Source organism: Tamandua tetradactyla, chromosome 10, assembly GCF_023851605.1.
Source record: "Tamandua tetradactyla isolate mTamTet1 chromosome 10, mTamTet1.pri, whole genome shotgun sequence".
In the NCBI taxonomy this organism is placed as follows: Eukaryota; Metazoa; Chordata; class Mammalia; order Pilosa; family Myrmecophagidae; genus Tamandua; species Tamandua tetradactyla.
This window is the reverse complement of record NC_135336.1, coordinates 27,455,707-27,464,248: the sequence shown is the minus strand read 5'-3', so window position 1 is coordinate 27,464,248 and position 8,542 is coordinate 27,455,707. Positions and strand designations below refer to the sequence as shown.

The following is an 8,542-nucleotide window of genomic DNA, read 5'->3' as shown; positions in this document are numbered from 1 at the left end:
AGAAAGCTCTTACCTGTAGAAATTGTTTTCAGAGCAACCCCCAACCCTTTCCTCAGAAGCCTTCTGAAGGTTTCAGGAGAAAATCCCTGATCTAGTTTGCTAGCTGCCGGAATGCAATGTACCAGAAATGGAATGTCCTTTAAAAAGGGGAATTTAATAAGTTGCTAGTTTACAGTTCTAAGGCCGAGAAAATGTCCCAATTAAGGCAGTCGTTAGAAATATCCAATCAAAGGCATCCAAGGGAAAGATACCTTGATTCAAGAAGGCTGATGAAGTTCAGGATTTCTCTCCCAAGTGGAAGGGCACATGGTGAACACAGTCAGGGTTCCTCTATCATCTGGAAGGGCACATGACAAACACGGCATCATCTGTTAGGTTCTTCTCCTGGCTTCCTGTTTCATGAAGCTCCCCAGGAAGCATTTTCCTTCTTCATCTCCAAAGGTTACTGACTGGTGGACTCTGCTTCTTGTGGCTATGTCATTCTGCTCTGCTCTCTCTGAATTTCTCATTCTCCAAAATGTTTCCTCTTTTATTGGACTCCAGAAACTAATCAAGACCCACTCAAATGGGTGGAGACACACCTCTACCTAATACAGCCTAACAACCACTCTTGATTAAATCACGTCTCCAGGGAGATGATCTAATTACAGTTTCAAACATACAGTATTGAATAAGGATTAGAAGAAACGGCTGCCTTTACAAAATGGAATTAGGATTAAAACATGGCATTTCTAGGGTCCATACATCCTTTCAAACCAAATTAACCCTCCCTTAAGATTTCTTTCCCTATATTTTGTCTTTTCTGAAATTCATTCCTTTTAATGAATGCATACACTTAATATGGCAGCATTCCATTTTTTGCCCCAACTGTGTTTAAGTTGATATTTTACAGTTGATGACATTTTAGAAATAAAGAAAATTAGATGCATAATTCCATCATAAATAAAAAGCATGTGATATTTTAGTTCCCTTATGAAACCTTGTTTTAGGAAAGTATAGATCAGGAAAATGAATAAGGGCACTGGCCACCCAGTTGACAGATTTCGGTAATATGAATATACTGAAATATAATGAGTATATTGAAACATAATGAATATTTTGAAATATAATATGAATATATTGAATAATGTGAATATAAAAGTTCATACTTTTTGATATCTTGTTATATGCCAGGTATATAAGGGTTTTACCTGTTTTAACTCATTTATACCTTCTAATAACCCTGGATGATTTGTACTTATTTTAGGATGAGTAAAATAAGACACACAAAAAAAATTTTGCTCAAGGGCAACAGCTGGGAAGTATTGGAGGGTCAAACAAATGTTGGCAGCTAACTGTCTGAAAAAAAAAGCACCTAATCAAACTGTTGATGAGGCAAAGTTGAGTTCACCGCTTAATGCAATAAGGAAGAATGCTCCATTGACAGAGTTCTTATGTTCCAGGAAGGTTCATGTTTAGGGAAGCTTCATATTTAAAGCAGGTTTTTCAATACAGAGGCTTGACTCAGATTCAGTCAAGTTCAGGATTGGTGAACACAGCAAGGAAAGGGTTCCAAGAGAGTCCTGAAGAGAAAGCGGTAGCATGATGAGCCAGGGGGTGGGGATGAACTGAAAGGGAGGTAATTACTCTTGTGAAGGATAGTTGAATAATCTTTTATTCAGATAAATAGACTTTCAGGAAGTTCCCTAACCAAAATAAGAATTATTTGCAACTTCATCTTCCTGGGCAAGTTTCCCGGAATAGTAAAGCCGTGCTAATGTGGACGGTGGGATAGGAAGTCCGCGTTGATACAAACAGTGAGCTGTGTGGATGCATATGGTTTTGGTTCTCACCAGGTGGTTGCCATCCACACTCATAAGCATTCACTCACACAGGCTCAGCTTCCCTTCCTGAGTGGCTACAAGAATTCAAGGAAACTGAAGTGCTTTGTAAGCTGTGGAGCACTGTATGGATGTTAGCTGACAGTATTGTTACTAACAGTGGTCCCTGTGGTTCCTAATTTCCTGACAGCTCCCTGCTTGGGCCAAAGCTTAATGACACGGCTGAGTAAAGCAACCAGTGAGCCTACCAGCTATCTGAGGCAAGGCTCACCTTGAGTTAATCAGAAAGGAAGCTTGGCAAAGGGATGGAAAAACAACTTGGCACCAGCAAAATCCACATTCTCTGTATTCCTGAGAAAGTGAACATCCAGCTGTGAATTTATTGACTCTCCCTTTAAAAGTTCTAATGGAATAAATTTTGCCTTCTTGGTGCCTGCTAATTAGACAATTATTTAACTCTGTTTCTTTTTTTAATGACTCTCTGCTGTTGTTTGAAGACTTCTGTCTATTATTTGTAATAAAAACCTCTGTCACATTTTTGCCTCATTATCCTTAACAAATAGAGCATTCCCCAGACCTAATCCCTGACTCCCTTAGTTCTCCCTCCCCCAGTACCTCCCCAGTCTGGAGCTCCCAGAGTTTCAAAGACCAGCTGTTATCATTTTGTTGACTGAGAGATTTTTAGAAGCTTCTATCACAGGCACAATGCTCCATGGGGGGCTGTTGAATTAAATATCAGCTCTTCAAACAGGAATTAGCTCAGAGAACAAAAGCAACGGGAAGACAAGGGACAAACAGTCAAGTGCCGCAGTTCTCCACTCAGTGGTGGAGAAAATGGCCCTTAGTCCTTTGCCTGGAATCCTGAGACTGGGAATACCTAAGCCTGTGGCCATGCTTGGCCATGGTGAGATAAAGATCTCATTCCCATCCCGGGGTTGGAGACCAAGCCCAGGCCCTGGGTCATTCATTCTTTCTTCAGAAGAGGAGTGTGCTCAAAGGAAAAGATCCTTTTCTCAATTCCCTGTGAATCCCAATCAGCCTCCTTTGAGCAACCCAAAGGGTCTTCTATTGAGTTGCTATTCTTCACAGGGGAGAAGTGGGAAAATAAAAAAGTAAATGAATTAACATTTGCTGAGTCCTGCTGTTTGCCAGTATATGTCTGCAAGCTAAGTACTGTTTGACTAGTCCCATTTGATAGTAATGCTACAGTTTAGATTCTTGCCAAGAGATGTGTGGCCAGGGCTGGCTGCATGAGTGCATGACCTGTGCAGTTGCACAGAGCCCTGGGTTCAGAAGGTACACTTCATTTAATTCCTAATGGTTTCATCTCTGATGAGTGAAATCCAATGGGACATGGAGCATGGAGGCTGGTAGAAGAGAGTCCTGCAATATGCATATCCACTGTTTCTTGACCTCCATTCTCATGGCATTTGTAAATGTGATGCCCATAGGCATGAAATTCCAATGAGCCCATCATGTGTGGGAGTTCAGCAAGACTCAAAGCAAGTATAAGGTGAGCATGTTAAGTAAGATTGAGTAAGAAGGTGCCTTGGCAGTCTCAAAAGGCCACACTTTACATTCAAACAAGGACTTGCTTTGAATATAGAAAGAAGGCAATGACATTCTAAGAAACAATGACTACTGAAGAACTCTTTCATATCCTTTCTTACTCATGTTATCTTCCTATGTTAGTCAGCCATTTATGCTGAAAATAATGACATAGATAGAAAACAAAAGAAAGTAATGCAACCCATAGTTCCTTTTCTTTTCTGTCCTTCGTTACTCATCAGTGAGCCAAAACTAGAGTATGCTGTGTTAGATTCGTGCAGAAATGCAGACAATGAGAGGGATTCACGTTGGAACCACAGACCCAGGGAGACTAAGTGGTGTCACTGAGGCCTCTGGGAATGGGTGGTCCTAGGGCCACTGTTCAGCATTTTAGATTTTTTGCAAAGCCCAGATGAAAAGATGCTTCCAAGAGTGTTCTGTGCCCAACTTGTTCAAGTGTCAGGGGTGGGGGGTGGGTTGCAGGTACAGAGTCCTGGAGTAGTTCTGAAACCGAGGCATAGCTGTGTGCAATAAGAAGTTTGGAGCTTATGGGAGCAGGGATTGAATCTATTAACTACATCCAGGGAATTGGGAAAATGAAGAAGTCATGAAGAATTTGCACCAGGATAGAGGTGAGCTTTACCTAGGATCAAGGGTAGGCAGCTGTCTGTGTAATGTGGAACAGAGAGGAGGAAGCACACAATGTGAGCATGAGAAAGGACCAACTAAAAGTTGCTGTTCTGTTTCAGCAAGGCCCAGCATTGTTCATCTGTGTTCCTCCATAAAGACCCAGTGTCTTAGAGCCCTTTCTCCTCTACTAGCCTTGTCATCTCAGTATTCTGCCTTTCCCAGTGAGAAGGATAATTAATCAAGTCCCAGCCCATTCCTTGCCTGATCCAGAGCTGGGCCATGGCATAGACTAGGAAAGAGGAAATGGTATCAGTGGATGCCTGTGGGTTCTCAGACTTGAGTGACTCAGTTCCTGGACCTGGTAGATACCCAAGAGTCAAGGGCTTCAGTTAGTAAGCCTGGCCCTTCTTCTGAGCTCCCAGGAAATGATGGTAAGACCATTAGCTTACAGATATGGAAAAGAGGATTGGATGTCTCCACCCATGGAGTGATTTCAATTTAAATATTTGTAAGTCACTGATCTGTCAACTCATAACAGCTGTGAATAGTCAATGGTATATGGTAAGGAGTTTCCTGGCTTCTAGACACCTGAGAAAGCAGCTATTTTAGGTATTAGTGCCAATATCCACCTAGCTAGAGAACTAGAAGTTCATAATCTTGTGACTAGCCCCAACAACACTAAAGAAGATGCCTGAGCAACTAAGTTTCTGAACATACCATCAATGATTCCTGCTCTACAGTCAGAGGGGTACATCAGTGTTTGGGGAGGTGGAAGGTGTGCCTCTTGCTGGAGTAATTGGTGAGCTGCACTAAACAGCCACAGGGGAACTGGAACTTGCTGAGCCGAAGATACGCAAGCACCCTTTGCTTCCTCTGAAAGCTCAGAAAAGACTGTTTTCAAGTCAGCCAACATAAATTTATCTTTGAAACCATGTCACAAAGGAAAGTGACCCCTGCTACCTAATCCACCATGCAAATTATATCCAGGAAAGCCACTGGGGTTCTCAGTGCTGTGGCATGCCCAGCAGGGAAGTTTCTCTGTGAAGTCCTTGGGTGACCTCATGGAGCTGGTCTTCTTGTCTCTAACACTACCTGACCTCCCAGTCATTGATATCCTGAAGGCTGACTATATTCACCAACAGACTGCCACTGTGCTGGGTACAGAGATTGTCGCCTTTGAAAAGAAGGCGGTGAGAAGTAAGATACAGCATTACAGGGCCTACTGGATGGGCCACTGGGAACCTCAAGGGATTGATGTGGAGGAGGCTTGGAAGTGCCACACATGCAACTCTGAAAATGTCTGTGAGTGGAGGAAGGAAGGACTGTGGGGTGCTCAGCTCACACTGGAACCCTAGGCCAAAAAAGCAAGTGAATAGAAGGTGTGTCTTCAAGAATTCTGACCCTTCTGTTCCTAATGTATAGTGCAGAATGAAAAGGGACCAGTCTCTGAGCTTCACTTTCGCAGTGCTCTTATTTCGGCTCTTTTCCTATTTACTCAGCCCGTTTTCACCTCAAATCCAGAACCAAGGCCAGGGGGTGAGCAGGAGAGATCTGGGGTTATGCTGTCCCTGGAGCTATGCTGTGGATTGTCAAGAAGACAGATACTCATTGTGGCTACAGCCATGATGATGGCCTTCCTTTCTTACGTTCCTAAGAAAATCCTTCAGTTTCTGAAATGCCCCTTCCCTATTTTTCCTCAATTAAGGTTTTCTACATTTTACAAAATAACATGAAACACTGTCCACGACAGTTTTAAAAATGCATGAAGTACATTTTGATGTATGAGCTACAAAATAGGAATTGCCATTTTGGCAATTCCACGTACCAGTTAAAAATTCTTACATGTTTCATTTAAGACTGACATTGTACAATATAAAGATTATGATAAAATTCATGCTGACCATTTAAAATTTTAATTTTTCTTGTAGCACACCATTAAATAACAAATACAAAACACCACAAGTGTTATGAACAAGACCATGAAAGAAAGGAGAAAGCTTTAGATGATGGTATCTTGACAATACTTCTTTCCTGCCTTTAGAACAATGACTGCATATCCTCATTTTGCTCCAAGACCTGCACATGGCGTAACCCACCCTGCCTGCAGCAACCTTATGACCTGATGACCTGAAGCTTGTTAGGAATGTGGCATCTCAGGTCCCAACCCAGATCTACTGAATCAGACTCTGCATTTTAATACAATTCTCAAGCCATTCGCATGCCCATTACAGTTTGAGAAATCCAGGTTTAGAGAAGCCACCCAAGGACACAGAGGTGTTCAGGAGAGGAGCTAGAGGCACACTCAGAGGTCTGACTCCAGAGGCAGATGAGGAGACACCACAATCCAATGTGGGCCTATGATGTCAACCCAATTTTAACCCCAATTGACAGGTATAGAAACAGCTTAGAAAGACTCATGGACTTGCCCATGATAGTAAGTGGCCAGCTAATAAGCAGAACAGAAATTAAATGCCAAATCCCTCTGGGTTCTAAATTTAAGCTATTTTGCTTTAAGGATCACAAACAAGAGTGAGCAAAAATAATGGGGACTTTTTTTAATGCAGATCCTGGGCCCCACTCCAGACAAACCAAATCAAAATCTCTAGGTTGGGACTTAAAAACCTGTATGTTTTCCAAGGATGAAAGTCTCCTGGGTGGCATTAGAGATGACCCCTGAGGATGAGCCTAACCCTGGCACCATGGGATCATCAATGCAAAAAGAAGCATAACAAAGTATCAGTAGCTGAGAGTTCAAATAGAATGGAGAAGCTACTCTGAAGGTCACTCTTACAGAACCTTCTATTAGTCATTGCTACCTATCATAGCTTGCCAAACCCCAACCAAAACCATTCCTGTCAATCCTAAAGAACACCTAGGGCATTATGCAAGATCCTACAAAGGTTCCCCACACTAGAGTAGCTTTCCAGAAACCTACAACCCCCAGATAAATTCCTGGATGAGATAAGTGCTGAAATGCAGAGGGGCCAGCCTTTCCAAAACATCACCTAACTGCAGCCCCCCATTCCATAGAATCAGCAGCCCCTTCCATCATGAAAAAGTTAGAATGGCTTTAACCCAAATACTACAAAAGAGTGGGAGAAAGGTCAAGGGGATGGTGGAGTTCTACAGAAAGTAGGGTTTAACAAATAAGTATGATCGCTGAGCCACTATATTGCAATTTCTTTTAGTTTCCAGTATCTTAGAACAGTTAGAGATAAAAACCTAAAATTGTGGAATTGTAACCCATACCAAACTCTGAAATCTGTTCTACAACTAATTTTTCAACGTGCTTTGAAATTTATTGCTTTCTTGCATATATGTTATTTTTCACAAAAAAGAAAGAAAAAGTTGATTGTGTGCCTCCAATATTCTGGAGCAGCTAGAAGGAAAAATCTGAAATGATGGTATGGTAACCAATTACAAACTCTGGGATCTGTTTTGTAACTACTTATTAAAGAGTGCTTTGAAAACTAAAAAAAAAAAAAAAGAAAAAGAAAAAAAAACCTGTATGTTTAAAAACTGCAGTTGTCAAACTTGGCTGTACAATAAAATCACCTGAGGAGCTTTATAAAAATTCCAATGCCCAGGTCACATGTCAGACCTATTAAACATGAATCTCTGGGGGTGGCACTCAGATATTAGAATTTAAAACAGGCTGAGAACTGCTATTTTCAAATACTTCTAGATGATCTTGATGTACCCCCAAGTTCAGGAAGCTTGCTTTACACCAGAGTAGGCATCCGCACATATGGCTTCCCACTAGGCTCCTGGGCACACGGATTAAAAAGAAGTGACTAATAAGCAAACAAATAAAAATGGGAGATTTCAGGAAATTAATTTTATTTCTAGAGCCAACCTAATCAACCAGCGCCTAATGTGAAAAAGAGGCTGTGATTAGTACTTAGGCTCACTGGTGTATATTTTGTTGAAAAAACTCTAAAACTTATCAAAAAATCCTTAGTAGCCAAAAAGCAATAATTTTGTACCAAAGATTCATATCTGTTTCAAAATAAACATTTTTTACCTCCAGGAACAACATTCACTAGTCATTACTGTGGAACCCTGGGCGGGTAGCCATGTTAAGAGATAGAGGAACTATCTGTAAGAGTCAGGGGAGCTGTAGAAGCTTGAAACCTAAGTACCACAAACGTGCATGTGTGTGAGGGGGTGGTTATGGGGAGAAAAAAGGTGAACCAGTGACCTCTGATCAGCTGGTGGCAGAAAATCTCAGGAGGTCAGGGTTGAAAGGTCCTCAGAGTTCATGAATTCAAACCCTCTTTCAAAATCTGACTCCTGTCTACAGCTTCTGCCCTGGTAAAATGTTTCCTGAAGCTTATGTTCAGAACGCCAAATGCATACAAATCACCCTGGTGTTTGCTTAAACTGCAGCAGCTTCTAGAACCAGCTCAAATCTCCCATATCAATATCACCCAGAGAAGGTCCAGGAATCTTCGTTTTAAAAGAACGCTCCGCAAGTGATTCTTATGCACAGTAAAGTTTGAAAACAGCTCTTCTGATAGTTCCACCAATTCTATCCCAGTGCT

General features: G+C 41.6%; 1 pseudogene; it reads left to right on the top strand.

Annotated features, from left to right (window-relative positions):
* The first annotated feature begins 4,277 nt into the window (after positions 1-4,277).
* Positions 4,278-5,364, top strand: LOC143647842 (exonuclease V-like; annotated as a pseudogene).
* The last annotated feature ends 3,178 nt before the right edge of the window (positions 5,365-8,542 follow it).